The following is a 12475-nucleotide window of genomic DNA, read 5'->3' as shown; positions in this document are numbered from 1 at the left end:
ATCCTGTTTGGCTCTCAAAATTAGATGGGAAGGAAATGGATCTTTAAAAAGGTTAAATGACTTACCCAAAGTCACACTGCTAATATGTTGTAGATCTGTGATTTGAAATGAGATCTATCATCAGAGCCCAGGTTCTTAATCACCACACTCTAAAACTTGGCTTGGATGAGAAAATCTTTTCATTTTCAAAACTGGTCTAGCCACTCTACTTCTGTATAACCCACAAAGGTCCCTAAATAGACAGCAAAGCTATCAGGATGATATACAGCATCTCTAGAAGTAATAACACAAAATTCTCAGGTCTGAATCCAGATAAAAGTTGTATGTTTGCTTTTTTTTTTTTTTTTTTGGCTGTGCTGCACAGCATGCATGATCTTAGTTCCCCAGTGAGGGACTGAACCTGTGCCCCCTGCAGCAGAAGCACAGAGTCCTAACCACTGGACCACCAGGGAATTCCCAAGTGTTGTATGTTTAATATGGCAAATTTACTAGGAAAATAACCATAGAAATCAGACTTTGTCTTTTTAAATTCAAAGGATCTTTTGCATAAAACCCAGCTTTCTCTTTATAAATGCAAAGGAATGTTTACATGTCCTTACACAAGGGTGTCACAAATGAGAAATCCTCTTGACTTTAAGTTTTATAACTTACACAAGACAAGTGCCCTGTAGACATAATCCAGTCTCCTATTAATATGTTATAGTTTTGGCACTATTTAAGAACTTCTCTCTGCATATCACGATTTCGATGCAGCATTCATGAATATAACTTTTTGAAAATATCTTCAGTCTGTATCTAATGGCTAAACATATTCTCCTCTACAATCAGGTTCTATCTATGGTTACCATAAAAAGCCTGAAGAAATGTGTCCAGAGTTGATGAATAATATATGTAGTTGGCCTTAGTGCTGCCTGCTTTCAGGCATAATAGAGAACTTCTGATGAGTAGTTGTGTGTGTGTTTGTGTACGTGACAGAGAAAGTGTGTGAGTGTGAGGGAGATGCATGCATGTGTATGTAGGTGCACACATCTTAGTGCATGATGGCTTTTGGTTTATTCTGAGATTGTGGAGCACTCTTGGACAAGGACAAAACAAAAGAAAAACAGACATTATATCATCTTGAAAAGAGGCAATAGATCATGGGCCAGCCTGAGGATATGGATATTATTTTCCTAACATAGTTTCCCAAATTAGCACAATTTCAATCATCCAAACATTTGCTGAAAATATAACTTTTCTAAAAGCAGAATATCTAACATATTTTTAAACGTTTGCTTTAAGTTTAAAAGTTACACATTTTTTTTAAATCTGGTAAACACAGAAAAACAAAGAAAATTAATCACTTTTCATCCTATCACCAAATACAACCACTCTTTAACATTGTGGTGCATTGTCTAGTATGGACTCCTTTTTGTACATAAAGTTGACTTTGAAAAATATAATCATAATTTAAATATAGTTATTTATATATAATTTCCATATACTATTTAATGAATTATTAACTTGATATAATTATATTTTCTCAGAAGTACTGACAGTTAAGGAAGCAACAAGGAATGTTGCTTAAATCACTCTGGATTGAACTGAGATCAAAAAAGAAAAAAGTGAGAGGAATCATGGAAGAAAATAATCATGTCATCTTGGAGTTCCCATTAGCAACTAAAGACACATTGTCACAACCAGGAATTCAGGAAAACATAAGATATATATGAATATCCACAACCATATGTAAGTGGTGAGTAAAACCTTTGAAATGGGGGAATATGGTTTAAGGAAGAGAAAAAATCTAACATCAAAAATCTGGATTAAACAATTGCAAGCAATTCCAATGAGAAAGAAAGAACAAGACATTTAAAGAAACCAATGTGAACTGTGAAGACAGCATATTGATGCATTCAATTTTTTTTTAAAGCACATGTAAATGGATTTTTTTTGACAGTATTGATCATTATACTAGCAAAGGACAGGGAAAATTAGATGTTCATCAATAAGGGATTGGTTATACAAATTATGATTCACTCATACAATAGAATACTATAAAACAATTGAAAGTAACAAAGGTTTATGCATCCAACATAGGAGCACCTAAATATATAAAGCAAATATTAACAGACCTGAAGGGAGAAATCAACAGCAATACAATTAGAGTATGGGACTTTAATACCCCACTTTCAAAAATAGATCATTCACACAGAAAATCATAAGAAACACTGGACTTAAATTACACATTAGATCAGATTGACTTAACAGACATTTACAGAACATTCCATACAAAAGCAAAAGAATACACATTCTTCTCAAACACATATGGGACACTCCCCAGGATAGATCATATGTTAAGCCACAAAACAAGTCTTAATAAATTTAAGGATATGGAAATCATATCAAGCATCTTTTCCAACCAAAGTGGTATGAAACTGGAAATCAATTACAAGAAGAAAATTGGAAAATTCACAAATACATGGAGATTAAAAAACATGCCACTGAACAACCAATGGGTCAAAGAAGAAATCAAAAGAGAAGTCAGAATATAACTTGAGGCAAGTAATTTAATTGAAAATTAAAATATTTTGAGACAAATGAAAACGATGCACCAAAACTTATGGGATGCAGCGAAGACAGTTCTAAGAGTCAAGTTTTTAGCAATTAACACCTCCATAAGAAAAATGAAAGATTGCAAATAAAAAACCTAAATTTACACCTCAAGGAACTATAAAATGAAAAACAAACTGAGCCTAAATTTAATAGAAGGAAATAAAAAAACAAAGATCAGAACAGGAATAAATGAAATAGAGAGTAAAAATACAATAGAAAATAAACTAAGCTGGTTTTTTAAAAGATAAACAAAATAAGCAAACCTTTAGCTAGACTGACCAAGAACAAAGAGAGAGGACTCAAATAAATAAAATCAGAAAAGAAAAAGAGACATTACAAATGATACCACACAAATACAAAGTATCATAAGAGACTACTCTGAACAATTTTATGCCAACAAATTGGATAACTTAGAAAAAATGGATAGATTTAGATCCCTAAAAACATACAACCTACTAAGACTGAATCATGAAGAAATAGAAAATCTGAACAGAAGAATTACTAGTAAGAAGATTGAACAACTAATCAAAAACCTTCCAACAAAAAAATAAAGATCCACAACCAGATGCCTTCATTAGGGAATTCTACCAAACATTTAAAGAGTAATTAATGTCAATTCTTCTCAATTCCATCCAAAAAATAGGAGGGAACATTTCCAAACACAGTTTACAAGCCCAGTGTTACACTACTACCAAAACCAAACAAGGATACCACAAGAACAGAAAATTACAGGCCAGTATCACATGTGAACATAGATGCAAGAATCCTCAACAAAATATTAACAAACCAAATTCAACAATACATTAAAAGCATCCAGTGGGATTTATTCCAGGTATAAAAGATCAGGAACAAGACAAGGATGCCCATTCTCACCACTTTTATTCAACATAGTATTGGAAGTCCTAGCCAGAGCAATTAGGCAAGAAAAATAAATAAAAGACATCCAAATCAGAAAGGAAGAAGTAAAACTGTCCTATTTGCAGGTGACATTATATATAGAAAACCTTAAAACTCCACCAAAAAAAAAGAAACTGTTAGAACAAATAAAGTCAGTAAAGTTGCAGGATACAAAATTAATACACAAAAATTACTTGCATTTCTATACACTAATAAACTATCAGAGAAATTAGGAAAACAATCCCATTTATGATAACTTCAAAAAGAAAAAGATACTTAAGAATAAACTTAACCAAGGAAGTGAAAGATCTATACACTGAAAACTATAAGACATTGATGAAAGAAACTGAAGAAGACACAAACAAATGGAAAGAAATTTTGTGTTCATGGATTAGAATAATTAACATTTTTTAAATGTCCATACTACCCAAAGCAATCTATAGATTCAATACAATCCCTATCAAAATTTCAATGGCATTTTTTGCAGAAAAAGAACAAACAATCCTAAAATTTGTATGGAACCACAAAAAATCTCAACTAGCCAAAGCAATCTTGAGAAAGATGAATAAAGCTGAAGGCATGGTGTGTCCTGATTTCAAACTATATTACAAAGCTGTAGTTATCAAAGCAGTATGGTATTGGCATAAAAACAGACACATAGATCAACAGAACAAAACAGAGAACCAAGAAATAAATCCATACATATAGGGTCAATTAATTTACAACAAAGGAGCCAAGAACAGACAATGGGGACAGGATAGTCTCTTCAATAAATGGTGCTGGGAAAACTGGACAGCCACATGTAAAAGAATGAAACTGGATGCCTATCTTGCACCATACACAAAAATCAACTCAAAATGGACTAAAGACTTGAACATAAGACCTGAAATCATAAAACTCCTAGAAGAAAACAAGGGGTAAGCTCCTTCACATCAGTCTTGGCAATGGTTTTTTGGATTTGACACCAAAAGCAAAGGCAAAGAAAGCAAAAACAAGCAAGTTGGGACTACATCAAACCAAAAGTTTGCACAGCAAAGGAAACCATCAACAAAAGGAAAAGGCAACCTACAGAATGGGAAAAAATACTTGCAAATCATTTATCTGATAAGGGGTTAATATCCAAAATATATAAAGAACACATACAACTCAATAGCAAAAAAAAACAATCCAATTAAAAAATGGGCAGAGGAACTGAATAGACATCTTTCCAAAGAAGACACACAAATGGCCAACAGGTATATGAAAAGATGCTCAATATCACTAATCATCAAGAAAATGCAAATCAAACCACATGAAATATCACCTCACACCTGTTAGAATGGCTATCATCAAAAAGACAAGAGGTTAAGTGTTGGTGAGAAAAGAGAACGCTTGTGCACTATTGGTGAGAATGTAAATTGGTGCAGCCATATGGAAAACAGTATGAAGGTTCTTCAAACATTTTTTTTTTTAAACTGCTGTATGATCCAGCAATTCCACTTCAGGGTATATATCTTAAGGAAATGAAATCACTATCTCAAAAAGATATCCACATCCTCATGTGCACTGAAGCATTATTTCTGATAGCCAAGACATGGAAACAATCTAAGTATCTACTGGCAGATAAATAGATGATATAAATACACAGTGGAATATGATTAAGCCATAAAAAAGAAGGAAGTCCTGCCAACTGCAACAAGGATAGACCTTGAAGGCATTATGCTAAATAAAGTAAGTCAGACAGAGAAAGATAGACACTGTGTGATCTCACTTATATGTGGAATCCAAAAAAACAGAACTCATAGAAACAGAAAACAGATGGGTGATTGACAGAGACAGAGTGAGGGATGGGGGAAATGCTAAAAAGGTGCAATCTTCTAGTTATAAGATAAATAAGTTCTAGGGATGTAATGTACAACACGGCAACTATAGTTAACAATTCTGTATTGCATATTTGAAAGTTGTTGAAAGTAGATCTTAAAAGTTCTCATCACAAAGAAAAAAAAACTAACTATGTGAGGTGATGGATGTTAACTAAACAGCGTGGTAATTGTTTTGCAATATATATATATATATATATATATATATATATATATATATATATATCAAATCAGTATGTTGCATGCCTTAAACTAATACAATGTTATATGTCAAATTTTATCCCAATAAAACTGGAAAAAAGAAAACTACAAAATATTATGTGCTACTTTGGACAAATCTCTAAAATAGAAGAGTGAAAAAGAACAAGTACGGAGGGGATACTCCATTTATTTTTAAAGAAGAATGATTAGATAGATAGATTGATCATTAGATCTATCTGTAGACAGACAGAGGTACATAAGTAGATAGCTAAATACTTAACCATGCATTAACATTTTGGAAGTAATCAGAAGGAACTCTTAATATCTTAGGGAACTGTATATGGTGCTAAGCCTTGGGAAGGTACATATTTTAAAATAGCATTATTTATTATTTCGATTTCTTCTATGAGTATTTGTATTACTTTTGAATTAAAAACACTGTTTATAGAATAAAAAATGTATACAAGAGTCAAGATAGCCACCTAACTAAAGGGAAAATCAGAAGAGGGATATACTTTTGTGAGAAAAGTGTCAGGGGGACAATCCTCAGTTTTCTGTTGTGGGAAGAAAAGCCTACCCTTTTCTCCCCACGTGTTATAAGACTCCACCTCTGATTCTGGAGGACCATAAGCAGTCTCTTTATGCAAGTAGTTATATTTTATAAAATTGCCAGAACACTGATTTAGTGAAAACCGAACCACTGCCCCTAGGACAAATGCAGGGTTAGGTTCTACCAAGCTTCAGGTCACAATATTTTCATCAATCAATCAATCATTATATAAACTTGTTTTATGTGTGTTTGGGTTTAAAGACACCTTATTTAGTATATATTGTTGATTTAATAACACTAAACTCATGGCCAACAGCACTGTAACTCATGTCTGAACTCAGCTTATCTAATACACACATTTTCTCTGTAAGGCACATCACAGCCTTCTTGCACTTAGGAACACTAGACAGCACTTCAGCACTACACTTGGGGGTCATTTTAAACATCAAGGTCATCAAGAGGTAGCATAAAAATATGCAAAATGTGGCACTAAGTAGACCACAAAAGTTCACTTGTTTACAGTATGAGCTGAAACAAGAAAGCAGAGTGTCGCCTTGTTTGACCTCAGCTGGGAATGTGCACATTGGGTGACACAAAATTTTTGTTGCTTTGCACATATCCACAAATGACCACAAACGTGCCATGAGTACTGATTCTGGGATTACAAATAAATCTTAGCAAGTAAGCAAATTCTCAAATATGGAACCCACAAATTATGAGAATCAACTGTATATTATTCATCAGTATGGATTACTGGGTGTGTGAAAACTATAAAATAGAAATTCATCGCGTTACTGAGGGGAAAAATACATTCACCTCTATAAAGTGTCTAAAAAGTTGGTAAAGTAAGATGTTAACATAAAATGTTAAGCCTAAGTGAAAGATCAAGGTGGTACTAAGAAAAAAAATTAATCTGTAATACAAAGGAAAAATTACATGGCTATTAAGATATATTAAAAAGCCACAGTAATTTGTATATAGTAATTAATATACTGGTATACAACAAGCAAGTGGGCCAATATAAAAAGCAGAATAAAGGCCCAGAAACAGATTCACACATGTAGAAGGAATCTAGTAAAATGGAGAGTGGCACTAGAGAAAGAGGACATTATTTAGTCCATGTTGTTTGGAATATTAGATCACTTTCATAGGTAAAATTAAGTTAGACACCCTACCTCAGAGAAAATATAAAGTTCAAGTGAAATAAATATTTTATTTGGAAATAAAACTATAAAGGCAATAGAAGAAAATGTAGTACAAGCTAGGCAACGAGGAGGAAATTTAATCCAAAGAGAGTAGAAGGAAGACATAATAAAGATAAAAAATGGAAGTCAATGAAACAGAAAACAAAAAAAATAGAAAATTAAAACAAAACCTGGGTCCTTTGGAAATAACAATTAAATTAATAAATCTCAAAGAACAGTGATCAAGGAAAAAAAACAAATTACAAATAACAGGAAAGAGAGAATGCATCCTTCATGCAATAAAAGGACAGTGAAGGAATATTATGGGAAATTTCATGTAGAACTGACTCTAAATGGACAGAGTGAAATCCTACTAAGTTTTTAAGGAAGATACATTGCCAAAGAAATGAAAATCCCTTCTTGTCTATGGCTTTTTGGCCTCTAAAGCAAACTCCAATCTCTCAAACCCACATCAACAGGAAATAAGCTGTACAAGTGGTGAAGCCCCAAGAAAGGCACTTTCTCCAACATCTACTTTAGATGGACACACGAAGGATAATAGCAGAAACAACCCAGATAACAATGGACAAGGAGATTCCTCCCATAATACTGAGCCAGAGGCCAAGCAAATCACTTTCTCCACTTCCAGCTCAGGAAGTCTTCACAATTACTGCCTGGCAGGATTTGGTAATCACTATGGACCAATAACCACTGTGTGTTTTGCCTGCTTCCCTTTTGTGAATGTGGGTTTTTATTGAGGCTATCTTATTCCTCTTCTACCACTAATTTTGGGTGTGGAAGAGGGCAGAAAACTTGGCAAATAGTAAGGATCCCCATCCAATCTTGATTGAGAGGACTTCATATCACCCGGATGTCACAGACTTTAGGCTGGATGCTGTAACTGTTTGGGGTATTTGCAAGGTCTCTCTTTGGGAGAAGGCAAATATGTTCTAAGTGAAAAGAAGAGCTCATGCATATTTGAGTGGCAGAAAGGTATGCAGCGGCAGGGACAGTTAATTGTGTGCCAATATCTATTCTCCCTTTCATTACATTATGGAATTCCTAATTTTTAGCTGGGCACATGGCCACCTAGCTAGAGTAACGTGAAGCTAGGTATGGCCCCATGTGTAAGTTCTGCCAATGGCAGGTAAGAACAAATGATGTCTACCACTTCTGGGTCATGTCCTTTAAAGGAATGTGTGTGCACTCCGCGTGCCTTTCTTACTTCCCACTGGCTGAACACAGATGTGATGGTGAGAGCTCAAGCTCTCAGACTAAAGATAGAAGACCTTAGACCAAACTGAAGCTCTTAGACCAGAGATGGAAGCCAAGTGTCACAATGGCAAAGCTGTCCCACCAGTCCTATACCATCCATCTTTGGGCTATTAGGTAAAATAAATAAACTTCAGTCCTTTTTACACTATGGGATTTAGGGGGGTTTCTTTGTTATGGAAGCTAAGACTGAAACTAATAATAATTCAATACAAAAATTAGCTTCAGTACTAATGGTTTCCTTCTGCTATGTTTGATCAGATTAAAGATTGTGTTAGAGCTTTTCCTATGTTGGCAGTGTGACAGGATGAATTGAGGAGCCCTGAAGGCATACTTGAGATATATTAGGTTCATGTCTCTGGATTTGTTTTTGTTTTGTTTTACTGAACTAATTAGTAACTAATCTGGGTAAGGGAGGCTAAATATGCCTAAGGAAGATAAAGAGGAGGGCTTCCCTGGTGGCGCAGTGGTTGAGAGTCTGCCTGCTGATGCAGAGGACACGGGTTTGTGCCCTGGTCTGGGAAGATCCCACATGCCGCAGAGCGGCTGGGCCCATGAGCCATGGCCGCTGAGCCTGCGTGTCCGGAGCCTGTGCTCCACAGCGGGAGAGGCCACAGCAGTGAGAGGCCCGTGTACCACAAATAGAAAAAAAAAAAAAGAGGTAAAGAGGATTTTTGCAGGAGGAAGGAAAGAAACAGGAGGACACATTAGGGGGGAAACGTTAAAAGGTGTATTTAAGACAATGCAGAACGTTATGTATAAAGTTATCCCTACTCCATCTTACTAGATTTTCTTAAATCAACATTATTTATACTTTTGGAGTTGGAGTTAATTTTTTTTAGAGGGAGCAATGATATACTGAAATTAACCTCAAAGGGGTAGCAAGAGTGCAGGAGGGCTATGGTACATTAAATCTCAAATGGAAATAAAGAGTGAGAGAGAACCAGAGGCCTAAATTATTAAACAAATTGCCACCAAGGCAGGGAGAGGGAAAGAGGATGAAAAAAGAAAGAGGCTAGAATCAATGAAAACACATTTTGACATTACAGTTTTAGACAGAACAAGCCTTATTTACTTTCAACTAATGACAGGAATGTTAATATGGATTAGTTTTGCCTTTCATATTATTGAATTGTCTATGACAAGAGGCAAAGTTTCTTTGCTTGATTATAACGATTTTTTTAAATTTATTTATTTTATTTATTTATTTTTGGCTGCGTTGGGTCTTCGTTGCTGCACGCGGGTTTTCTCTAGTTGCGGCGACCAGGGGCCACTCTTTGTTGCGGTGCGCAGCCTTCTCATTGCGGTGGCTTCTCTTGCTGCAGAGCATGGGCTCTAGGCTCGCGGGCTTCAGTAGTTGTGGCTCGCAGGCTCAACAGTTGTGGTGCATGGGCTTAGTTGCTCCGCAGCACGTGGGATCTTCCCAGACCAGGGCACAAACCCATGTCCCCTGCATCGGCAGGCAGATTCTCAACCACTGCACCACCAGGGAAGTTCCATAACGATTTTTAACATTGAAGATTTGCTTATAAAGGAACTGGAGTTGTAAATCAAGGAATATCCCAGATTACATAATTTGGGCCACCCACTAAATGTATTTTCTAATAAAATATTGTTGCTTTGGGCTTCCCTGGTGCCGCAGTGGTTAAGAATCCGCCTGCTGATGCAGGGGACATGGGTTCGCACCCTGGTCCGGGAAGATCCCACGTGCCGCGGACCAGCTAGGCCCATGTGCCACAACTGCTGAGCCTGCGAGCCACAACTGCTGAAGCCCGCGTGCCTAGAGCCCGTGCTCCCAACAGGAGAAGCCACCGCAATGAGAGGCCCGCGCACCGCAACGAAGAGTAGCCCCCGCTTGATGCAACTAGAGAAAACCCATGCTCAGCAATGAACACCCAACGTAGCCAAACATAAATAAATAAAATAAATAAGGCAAATTATTAAAAACAAACAAAAACCTGTTGTTGTCCCCATTAAAAAAAAATATTGTTGCTTTGAAAAGTCCATGAAATGGAAGCTATTGAATGTATGCTCTTATAAAGTTATTTCCAAAACCTGAGGTCCAAGGCAGGGGGGGTGGGGGGACTAAATTGGGAGTTTGGGACTGACATATACACACTACTATATATAAAATAGATAACTAATAAGGACCTACTGTATAGCGCAGGGAACTCTACTCAATTCTCTGCAATGGCCTATATGGTAAAAGAATCTAAAAAGAGTGGATATATGTATATGTATAACTGATTCACTTTGCTGTACACCTGAAACTAACACAACACTGTAAATCAACTATACCCCAATAAAAATTTTAAAAAAAACTATATTTGAATAAATACAATTATTTATCCTAAAAAATGAAAAACAAACAAACAAAAAAACCCCTGGGGTCCAGAAAATTTTTTTCAAAACACTGTCCCTCTAACATATATTACCCTATTCACACAGGCTACTCTACATTAAATAGTTAAATTCACTGCAGAAATCTGAATTCATTGCATATCCCATCATCCATGGCACAAGATGCTCTCTGTGGTGGACATGGAGATGCACTACCCAGATCCCACTTCAAGGAAGGACCAAGTACCCCAGGTGCTTTACTGGGGCTGGTCTCCAGCTGACCACCCCTTCAGGGTTTGCCTCAGCTGCAGACAGCTGCTTGCCCAATGGCTTGCCCTCCTTCATGGCCCACATCCAAAGACTGAGATAAGTGGGGCTAAAAGGCCCTGCCCTTGGGCCCCATGTGGGGCAACTCTGACGGGCCCCCACATGCTCTCTGTAGGGTTGGCTGAGGCTCTGTCAGGCCTGCATGGTTGCTCCACCTCTCCCTCTGCCCAAGCCTGCTTTCTTCCCCTCCCTTCCTGGTACTGATCCCAATAAAGACCCTGCATGCCCAGCTCCAACTCAGAGTCTGCTTCTAGAGAACCCAACTGGGTTGTTTGGTTGCCAAGAGTGATCTTGGAAAGCCTGCAAGAAGATGGCCTACTTGCCACCTGGCTGGTAATGAAAACCTTTGTCTCAGTCTAGAGAGTTAAGGTGGTCAAGTGAAGCTCAGCCCCAGCAAAATCTCCTTCCAAACTTTATTGTCACTGCAGCCACACTAGCTGGAAAGTCAGTCTAGAGTGACCTCCTGGGCTAGTGAAAGGACTTTCTCAGCGACTGATTCTCTATCTTTGGAGTAAGCCAAATTTGACACCAATCTCTGAACCCAACAAGCACCAGTACTTTATGAAAAGCATTTTTTAATTTATTTTTTAGTTGATTGTAGGCTTTTGGCTTGTTTTGCTTTTATTTATTTATGTTCCTGTTTATGGACTTACTCCTGGAAGCAATCTGGCAGGAAAATGATGTTTGTCTTATTGTATTTTACTCATAGTACCTAATTGAAGAAAGAAGTCACCTTATTTTAGTGCTATATAGATGACTTACTAAGGGGTTTTTTTTTTTTTTAAACTTTTTTTCTTTTTTTAATTTTATTTATTTATTTATTTATTTATTTATGGCTGTGTTGGCTCTTCGTTTCTGTGCGAGGGCTTTCTCTAGTTATGGCAAGTGGGGGCCACTCTTCATCGCGGTGCGCGGGCCTCTCACTATCGTGGCCTCTCTCATTGCAGAGCACAGGCTCCAGACGCGCAGGCTCAGTAATTGTGGCTCACGGGGCTAGTTGCTCCGCGGCATGTGGGATCTTCCCAGACCAGGGCTCGAACCCATGTCCCCTGCATTGGCAGGCAGATTCTCAACCACTGCGCCACCAGGGAAGCCCTACTAAGGGGTTTTGAAATGAATAAAATTAACACCATCACTAAACAGAGTTGGAACAGTGGCCATTGTTCCCCAAGCAAACAAACAAATTCAAAATTATCTCCTGGCTTTGACAGCCCTTCCTTCAGCAAAAGCACACAGCAGAAAGCAAAAGT

At 37.0% G+C, this 12475-nt stretch overlaps 1 protein-coding gene across 2 annotated transcripts in view; it reads right to left on the bottom strand.

Annotated features, from left to right (window-relative positions):
• SHC4 (SHC adaptor protein 4) overlaps positions 1–12475 on the bottom strand; it is a 128887-nt gene that overhangs the window by 12551 nt on the left and 103861 nt on the right. The window lies entirely within an intron of this gene.

This window comes from Mesoplodon bidens, assembly GCF_964165515.1.
Source record: "Mesoplodon bidens genome assembly, chromosome: 3".
Classification (NCBI taxonomy): domain Eukaryota; kingdom Metazoa; phylum Chordata; class Mammalia; order Artiodactyla; family Ziphiidae; genus Mesoplodon; species Mesoplodon bidens.
The sequence above is the reverse complement of the archived record's forward strand: the minus strand, read 5'-3'. Positions and strand labels throughout refer to the sequence as shown.